At 34.1% G+C, this 10,000-nt stretch overlaps 1 protein-coding gene across 1 annotated transcript in view; it reads right to left on the bottom strand.

The window, feature by feature from the left end:
- LOC136849580 (LIM domain only protein 3-like) overlaps positions 1–10,000 on the bottom strand; it is a 34,485-nt gene that overhangs the window by 14,326 nt on the left and 10,159 nt on the right. The window lies entirely within an intron of this gene.

Here is a 10,000-nt window from a genome sequence, read left to right as displayed (position 1 = left end):
AAAACCTCTTTTCCAATTGTCTCCCAAAACGCTAAAACAATTTCGACCGCGACCGACCGATAAAAATACCCAACTGGTGCCCAACAACAATTTAAACCTGATCTAAGGGGCATGGATTAAAACCACGCCCTTGTAACAAAAAAAAAAAAAACTTTATAAAGACAGTCCGCGAGGCCCTTTGGCGCTACAGAATTCGCACGGTTCGGATCGTAAACAACGCTTTAACAAATACGTAAGGAAATCCGATATTTCCTACGTCCGTTGTATCGCAAACAATGCGATACGTTAAACGATACGTTAAACGATACGATACCTTACTAATATATCTTACTTTACGTTACTTGTGGCTTGTCAAAAAGTGAAGTTATTCCTGGGGCTCCGGGTTTTATCTAAGCTTTGCGATCCGCCGGAGGCTCCGAGGCTATATACTGTCTGAGGATTAGTTCCTCAGAGACTCACTCTCTCTCTCTCTCTCTCTCTCTCTCTCTGAAGACGGGCCAATGGGCTCCATAATATATTAAGAGCAGGTAATCCTTAGGAACACCCAGGATTTGCTTTACAAGGTCTGAGCTGGGAAGATGGAGAGGGGGTTCGAGTATGTGTGTGTGTGTGTGTGTGAGAGAGAGAGAGAGAGAGAGAGAGACGGTTGATGAGGGGCTGGGTTTCGACGAATTCAAAGTGCAGATAACAAAAATAAGATAAATTTCACATTATGTTTCGTAAATAGTCTAGAGAGAGAGAGAGAGAGAGAGAGAGAGAGGAGCACCGGTAAAAAAAAATGAAGTAAATCTTACATTAGATTTATATCAGAATTTAACAATAATATGATATCGAATTCAACTCAATGAGACATCCATTTTTGAATTATCGACATAAATAAACCGAATTTGGAATTTTTAGTTATCTGATTTCATATATATATATATATATATATATATATATATATATATATATATATATATATATATATATATATATATATATATATATATATATATATATATATATATAACTTTTGTCACTTTGTCATATGTACACGTAACTATCTCATATTCAAGAATATTAAGCCAAAAATACCCTTTTTAAAATCAAATTCCCAATACCATGAGAATTACTTCCTGCCTTTTTCTTCTCATATCTTTCCATTCGGGCCCCTTTCCACCAAGAACTGTTTAGCTTCTTTAACTTAACCTTGTTCCAGCTCTCATATCTCAATTAAGTACAACAGTCTTCCGTTCCGATACATCTCAGTATCCTAATCAGACTCTTCGATAATATGGACGCGTATCTTACGCGTATTTATTTTCCCTGCAAGTTAGGGATTTCACGAACGAGTATCCTAGGCTTTCAAATCATTGTGTCACACAAGATTTATTCCCTGGCAGGAGGTTAGTACCGTCAGTGCACCTCTCGCGGTGCGCTGTATGCATTACTTTGAAGGTTTTTCGCAGCGGCGCCCCTTCGGCCCCTAGCTGCAACCCCGTTCGTTCTTTTAACTATACCTCCGTTCATATTCTCTTTCTTCCGTCTTACTTTCCTCAACCCTCTTCTAACAATTGTTTCACAGCGCAATTGCAAAAGGTTTTTCGGACTGGTTATAATGCCATATATCTGTCCGGTAATTAGAAATATAATTCCGGTAATTAGAAATATAATTACAAAATTACAGTATACTGTAACCTAGTTTCAGTACAGTAAATTTCTCCCTTATTATGCGCATGTTTCACGTCATGCGGTTATGTAATGAAGTACAGTCAGTTTCTGTAATTCGTTCTTTTGTATTTTAAAGACAATGAATTCAACTGGATTCGACTGTTTCGTCGGCATTGAATTCAGTTGAATCTGGTTATTTTACAAAAAAAAAATTACATTTGATTATCTTGTCGGCGTTAAATTCAATTTGAGCTGATTATTTTGCGAAAAATGAATTCAGTTACATTGATTACATTGTCGGCGTTAAATTCAATTTTATCTGATTATTTTGCGAAAAATGAATTCAGTTACAGTGATTACATTGTCGGCGTTAAATTCAATTTGAGCTGATTATTTTATTAAAAATTACCTAAGTTACATTGATTACATTGTCGGCGTTAAATCAAATTTGAGCTGATTATTTTGTCAACAATAAATTCAATTATATTCTATTTTTTGTCAGCGTTAAATTCAATTTGTGTTGATTACTTTGCCATAAATAAATTCAATTTTGATTTGATGTCGGCGTTAAATTCCATTTGAGCTGATTATTTTTCCATAAGTAAATTCAATCGTATTTGATTTTTTGACGGCGTTAAATTCAATTTGAGGTGATTATTTTGCCAACAATAAATTCAATAACATTTTATTTTTTCTCGGCGTTAAATTCAATTTGAACCGATTCTTTTGAAATAAATAAATTCAATTTTGATTTTATGTCGGCGTTAAATTCCATTTGAGCTGATTATTTTGCCATGAATAAATTCAATTTTGAATTTTTGTCGGCGTTAAATTCCATTTGATCTGATTATTTCACCAACAAAAAAATCATTTACAACGGAATGTTTTGACATATCAAAATTCAAAGGGAATTTGTCATTTTCCAGAGAAAATAAACCCAGTCACTTCTGATTCTTTTGCCGACTCAGAAATCAACATGAATCGGATTACATTGCCGGAAGTAATTCAAATTACATCCGATTCTTTTGTCAACTTTAAATTCAAATTGAATCCGATTGCTTCTGTCAACTTAGATTCAACTGTATCTTGTTACGTCTTATCTTTTCTTCTTTCTTTCTGTCTATCTGTCTTTTGAAAACCCTTATGGACAGAGTTAACACTTAATAATCCCAAGAGGGCCGAGAGAGAGAGAGAGAGAGAGAGAGAGAGAGAGAGAGAGAGAGAGAGAGAGAGAGAGAGAGAATAGAAATAAAACCCGATACACCTGAATTCAGGAACGGTGTCAGAGAGAGAGAGAGAGAGAGAGAGAGAGAGAGAGAGAGAGAGACATTGCAGGAGAAAAGGTGATAAATGAATAAATAGTAGGAATATGAAACAAAACCATTACACCTGAATTCAGAGATTCAGCAGAGAGAGGAGAAGAGAGAGAGAGAGAGAGAGAGAGAGAGGACATTGTAGGAAAAGGTGATAAATGAATAAATATTAGAATAAAACAAAACCGTTACACCTGGAGGTGTCAGCAGAGAGAGAGAGAGAGAGAGAGAGAGAGAGAGAGAGAGAGAGAGAGACATTGCAGGAAAAGGTGATAAATGCATAAATATTAGGGAATATGAAACAAAACCGTTACACCTGAATTCAGGAGGTGTCAGCAGAGAGAGAGAGAGAGAGAGAGAGAGAGAGAGAGAGTTAAAGGAAAAGATGATAGATAAATAAATAAATAGGAAGGAATATGAAATAAAACCTCGTTTAAACATTTGAATATTAGGATGTTCCACAAATGCACTAGGCTGCTAATTATATTAGGTCTGGTTGTTCTGCCAATAGGTTGTTCTACCAATAGGTTGTTCTACCGATAGGTTTGTTGTTTCGCCAACAATATCTTCAACTGGAGATTAGATTTCATTGGCGTTGTTTCTTCTACCACTCATGAATTCAAGTGGATATGGTAGTTCTACCAATAGGTTGTTCTACCGATAAGATTGTTGTTTTGCCAGCAATATCTTCAACTGGAGGTTAGACTTTCACAGGCGTTGTTTCTTCTACCACTCATGAATTCAAGTGGCTATGGTTGTTTTACCAGTAGGTTGTTCTGCCAATAAGTTTGTTGTTTCGCCAACAATATCCTCAACTGGAGGTTAGATTTCAATGGCGTTGTTTCTTCTACCGCTCATGAATTCAAGTGAATAAGTTCGTTTTTATCGATTATGAATTCAGTTGAATTTTGTTGTTTTACTGCCACTGAATTCAAATGAATTCTAGTTACTTATTTATTCAATTATCAACGGAATAATTTTGTTAATTACCGATAATGATCCAAATCATATTTAATTTTTACCGACATCAATACCAATTGGTTGTTTTACTGCCGTTGAATTCAAATGAATTCTAGTTACTTATTTATTCAGTTATCTACCGAATATTTTTCTCAGTTACCGACGATGATGCAAATCGCATTTCATTCTTTACCGGCGAAAATACCGAGTTGGATTTTGCCGAATTTTACCGATATATGAAATGGACCCCTGTCAATTTTACCCCCAAAAATTCAATTGAATTCAGTTGAATTTACAGACAAAAAGCGCCTCGGTTGTAGCTGTTATTTCAGCACGCTCGGTATCACTTACCGCACAAGTGAGATTTTGTAACCAAATTCGATAACATTTTGTATCTAACTTTCTGTAACCGCTTAGATGAATTTCTGTATCTAGAATATATTATGGAGAATCATTTTTAGCGAATCTAATTAGTACCGGGACCTTTCTCGGAAAAAAGCGGGACGCCATGTCTTAAAAACTAACCATAGAATTTTCTTGAAAATAATGCCAATAAATTTCCCCCACCCAAATTACGATTGAAATTCAAATTTAACCCAACCTAACCTAACCTAATCTAACCGGGCTGGTGCAATACTAGCATACATCTCAGGAATTTGCGTCCCGGGCCGCATGAAATAGAGTTGACCGTAGACTCAACGCTAATCTCCCTAAAAATAAACAGTTTAATAAATCAATTGATAAATAAGATTTGCAAAATATTATTGACAGCCATAAGCTCGCGACGCTTGCTAGAAAAGGTCACAGGTCATTGATGCTTCCTATTGCCGCTGAGCAATTGAAAAATTATCATTTCAAGTTATTATTTAGCATAGCTTACTTGTAAATAAACAATTAAATAAATTAATGGGTAAATCAAATTTGCAAAGCGCTATTGGCGGTCAAGAGGTCACGACGCTTGCAAGAACAGGTCGGAGGTCAAAGCTACATGAAATTGCCGCGGAACAACGGAAAAAATTTCATTTTAACTTATCATTTAGCGAAGCTTACTTAAAAACAAACAGATAAATATGTTAATTAATAAATAAGATTTACAAAGCACTATTGGCCGCCACGAGGTCACGACGCTTGCAAGAAAAGGTCACAGGTCAAAGCTAACTTCAAATTACCACTGAGCTAAGGAAAAAATGTCATTTCAAGCTATCGTTTTAGCGGAACTTACTTAAAAACAAACAATAGAATGAATTTTTAGATAAATAAAAATTTACAAGCACTGTTGGAAGTCACGAGGTCACGACCCTTGCAAGAAAAGGTCACAGGTCAAAACACATCAAATTGCCGCTGAGCAATGGATAAAAAAATATAATTAACCAGCAAGGCGTTAAAATAAATTGCTAATAAACTGATAAATAAATAAGATTTATAATGCATATTGTTTTAAAAATAAATTGATAATTAAATTGGTAAATAAATAAGATTTACAATGCACTAATAGTGTTTTAAAAGTCAAATAGAGTTCAAATTAATAGATAAATAAAATTTTCCTTATTGCAAAACCCTTGTAGAAAAGGTCAAGGTCAAACCTACTTCAAATTGCCGCAGAGCAAATGTTAAAAATGTCATTTTAAAAAGCTATCATTAACGAGGCAAGACCCTTAAAAGTAAATAGCTAATTAAATTAATAGGTAAATAACATTTTCAAAGCAGTATTGGCGGTTAGCTTTCAGATCACCAAATACCCTTTTGTGAAAAAAAGGTCAAAGACAGTCAAACCTACGCAGATTTAAATTACCGTCAAAGCAGTTGGGAAACTAAAACGTTATTCCAGTGGTTATCAATTACTCGATGTTTAAAAGACAAGTAAAATTATGACAATTAATGATTCCCGCAGGAGGGTAACTATGCACCTCGATGTCAAGACCCTTGCTGCAACCCCTTTCATTCCTTTTACTGTACCTCCTCCGTTCCTATTCTCTTTCTTCCCTAACCCTTTCTTAGCAATTGTTTCATAGTGCAATTGCAAAAAGGTTTTCATCCTTTCAAACTTTTTTCCTCTGAATTTCCATTTCAGCGCTGAATGATCTCATCGTTCCCAGCGCTTGGTCTTCGGCCTAAATTTTATATATTCCTTTCCATGTCTTTTTCATACCATTCCATTCCATTCTTTTCCATTCCGATAATTTAGTAATAAATGCCAATAATAATTGCGTAACTGTCTATCCATTTCAGCGCTGAATGACCTTACCATAGTCCCAGCGCTTGGCCTTTGGTCTAAATTTTATATTCCATTCCATTCCCTTCCATTCCATTCCATTCCATTCCATCCCATTCCATTCCATTCCATCCCATTCCATTCCATTCCATTTCATTTCCTTCCATTCCATTCTATTCCATTCCATTCCATTTCCTTCTATTCCATTCCATTCCATTCCATTCCCTCATCATACTCCATTCCATTCCCTTCCCTTCCATTCCATTCCATCCCATTCCATTCCATTCCATTCCGATAACTTAATAATAGACCCCAATAAAAAATATATAACAGGCTTTGCTGGATAACTTCATTAATAAATACCAATAAGAATTACATATCCGTCTTTTAAATCATAGTTCCTTTGAACTATGATTTAAAGAATTATCTCCAGAATAGTTTCCTTCATCACGACTGAATTTTTATCGAAAACGAACAGCAATAATTATTCGCGTGCGGTTGAGAAAAGCGTCAACTTAATTTCCGCCTGAACGGTAGAAGCGACGATTGAGCGGAAGAAGAGTGGAGAAAGAAATGGTAATTACGGTCACAGAGGAACAACAGAGGATAAATAGGGGAAGCTAGCTAGCTAGCGAGTATAGAGTGTGAGGTTATTTTTATTAGAAATTAAAAAATATATAGATTCCACATTTAGGTAAATATAAATTGTTGTTCATTTTTATTGCGTGGATGTGAATGTTCTGTTCTGTACATTCATGCGAGTACGGTACATTATTTGTTTTTATAGTAATATGTATTATTCATTTTATATACATACATAAATATATATAAATATATATATATATATATATATATATATATATATAATGTATATATACAGTATATATATACATATATATATGTATATCATGTATACAATATATATATATATATATATATATATATATATATATATATATATATATATATATATATATATATATATATATATATATATATATATATATATCATTTTTCTCCATCAAGAAATCCGACAATTATTTACATGAAAAAATATTGTAAAAAAAAAAAAATCACCTATTTCGTTTTTGCTTGGAAAATTTCTTTCTTGGGTTTAGAAATTTCTTCGGAGCAATCGAGTTTTCTGTACAGCCGCTACGGCGTATAATCAAGGCCACCGAAAATAAATACATCTATCTTTTGGTGGTCTCGGTATAATGCTGCATGAGCCGCGACCCATGAAACTTTAACCACGGCCCGGTGGTGGCCTATCCTATATCGTTGCCAGAAGCAAAATTCTGGCTAATTTTAACCTTAAATAAAATAAAAACTACTAAGGCTAGAGGGCTGCAATTTGGTATATTTCATGACTGGAGGATGGATGATCAACATACCAGTTTGCAGCCCTCTAGCCTCAGTAGTTTTTAAGATTTGGGGGCAGACAGAAAAAGTGCGGACAGAATAAAGTGCGGACGGACAGACAAGGCCTGCGCAATGGTTTTCTTTTACAGAAGACTGAAGGGGAAAATTAAGTTTTATTTTAACTAAGCAAAGAAAAGAATAAGTATTTTTCGTAAAACGCCTCATTGAACTCGCTAAATAATTTCAAACAACTCAACGCGCTGAAAACGGCGGCGTTCCGTAACGCGCGAAGCGTGGCGGAAAACGGCCGCGGGAATTTATATTTACATCACACGGGTGCGTTCGCTTGCATCTATGAATATTCGATGCCGGAGTCTGCGCCAATTAGACGGTATATGTATGTGATTGCAAGGAAACTATATTGAGAAATAACAGAGAATTTTTTACATTAAATCTTGTTTTTTTTATTTGCAACATTGCAAAATTCACGTATTTTTCGAAATTGGTGTTTCCCTTAGAGTGGTAGTAGCGCCGACGATGCACCTTATGCGGTGCACTGTAGGGAATACTTGAGGTACTTTGCGGCGTCCCTCTGGCGTTTAGCTGCAACCCTTTTCATTCCTTTTTTATTTTACCTCCATTCGTATCCTCTCTATTCTCTTTCTTTCATTCCCTTGTTTGGAAGGAAATTTTTGTTATGAGATAAAATTTGGTCACTCTTTGCTTATGAAAGGTTGAAGATATATATATATATATATATATATATATATATATATATATATATATATATATATACATATATGTGTGTGTGTATGTATACAGTATATATATATATATATATATATATATATATATATATATATATAATTTTTTTCAAGCCTATGAATAGCAGTCAAAATGGCGTAAGACCAGTAATGCATTCACAAAATCAATTTCCATTCACAAAGTCAGTATTTATGTCAATATTTACTTTACTACTACTACTACTACTAATACTACTATTATTATTGCTACGTCTACTACTGCTAGACGTAAATCCCCGGAATGCTTATTACCAGAATTAGCCGAGTCGAGTTTTTCGTTTTTGCTGAGGCTTAGCGTGTTTGATATATAAATATATGTGCATATATATATATATATATATATATATATATATATATATATATATATTGTATATATATTAAATATATATATACATACATATATATTTATGTATATATATACATATATATATAATTTAAAGTTCCATATAATAATAATAATAATAATAATAATAATAATAATAATAATAATAATAATAATAATATACATCCGTCTAATTGCCTTACCAGACAGCGCTCCGGTTACCTTTTTGTAATTCAGTAATTACGTGCAAATACCTTTCAATAAGAATAATTTAAAATACCGGCGAAATTAACAACTCATCCATTTCCATCTCTACAGTATCCGCGTTGCTCCTCTTCCATTAATCAATCAATCAACCGATAATCAATTATATCAATTATCAATTGATAATTGTGTCAAAATAATTACTATTCGTATAATATCGATTTGAGATTGTTTTCTCTCTTTTAAATCTTCAACAGACCATGAAGCCGAGAGAGAGAGAGAGAGAGAGAGAGAGAGAGAGAGAGAGAGAGAGAGAGAGAGAGAGAGAGAGAGAGAAATTCATAGGAAAAGGTGATAAATAAATAAATACGATGAAATAGGAAATAAAACCGATATACCTGAATTCAGGTTTGGATTAGGAGATAATAGAGAGAGAGAGAGAGAGAGAGAGAGAGAGAGAGAGAGAGAGAGAGAGAGAGAGAGATATGAGCTAAGGGCCGGGTTTCGACAGATGCGAAGTACAGATGAATAATAACATAAATTTCACATTAGATTTAGGAAATGAGGAGAGAGAGAGAGAGAGAGAGAGAGAGAGAGAGAGAGAGAGAGAGAGAGAGACCGGGTGTAGGTCCTGGAGCGGTTTCGACTTTATTTCCAAGTCATGTACGAAGGACCTGCTACACCTTCGTCAATGACTTGAAAATAAATTAGAAACCGGTCAGGACCTGCACCCACTCTCTCTCTCTCTCTCTCTCTTTCTCTCTCTCTCTCTCTCTCTCTCTCTCTCTCTCTCTATCTCTCTCTCTCTTTGCATAACATGTTGACGAAAAAGGCCGTACAATAACTTAGTTTTTCCTTTTCAAAAGCTGCCTGTAATTAATTTTACCTTGTCAATAGATTCTGAGTAATAAATCTAGCCATTATTATTATTATTATTATTATTATTATTATTATTATTATTATTATTATTATTATTATTATTATGAAAGGCAAGCCCCTATTCATATGGAACAATCCCACCAAAGGGGTCACTGACTTGAAATTCATGCTACCAGAGAATATGGTGTTCCTTTGAAAGAAGTTACAGAAGGTAATAGGAAATACAGAAAGAAGATCAATTATTAGACAACAAAGATAAAGTAACAATTTGATAAATAAATAGATAAAAGTT

Source organism: Macrobrachium rosenbergii, chromosome 21, assembly GCF_040412425.1.
Source record: "Macrobrachium rosenbergii isolate ZJJX-2024 chromosome 21, ASM4041242v1, whole genome shotgun sequence".
NCBI lineage: Eukaryota > Metazoa > Arthropoda > Malacostraca > Decapoda > Palaemonidae > Macrobrachium > Macrobrachium rosenbergii.
Note: the sequence above shows the minus strand (reverse complement) of the source record. Positions and strands in the feature narration are given on the sequence as shown.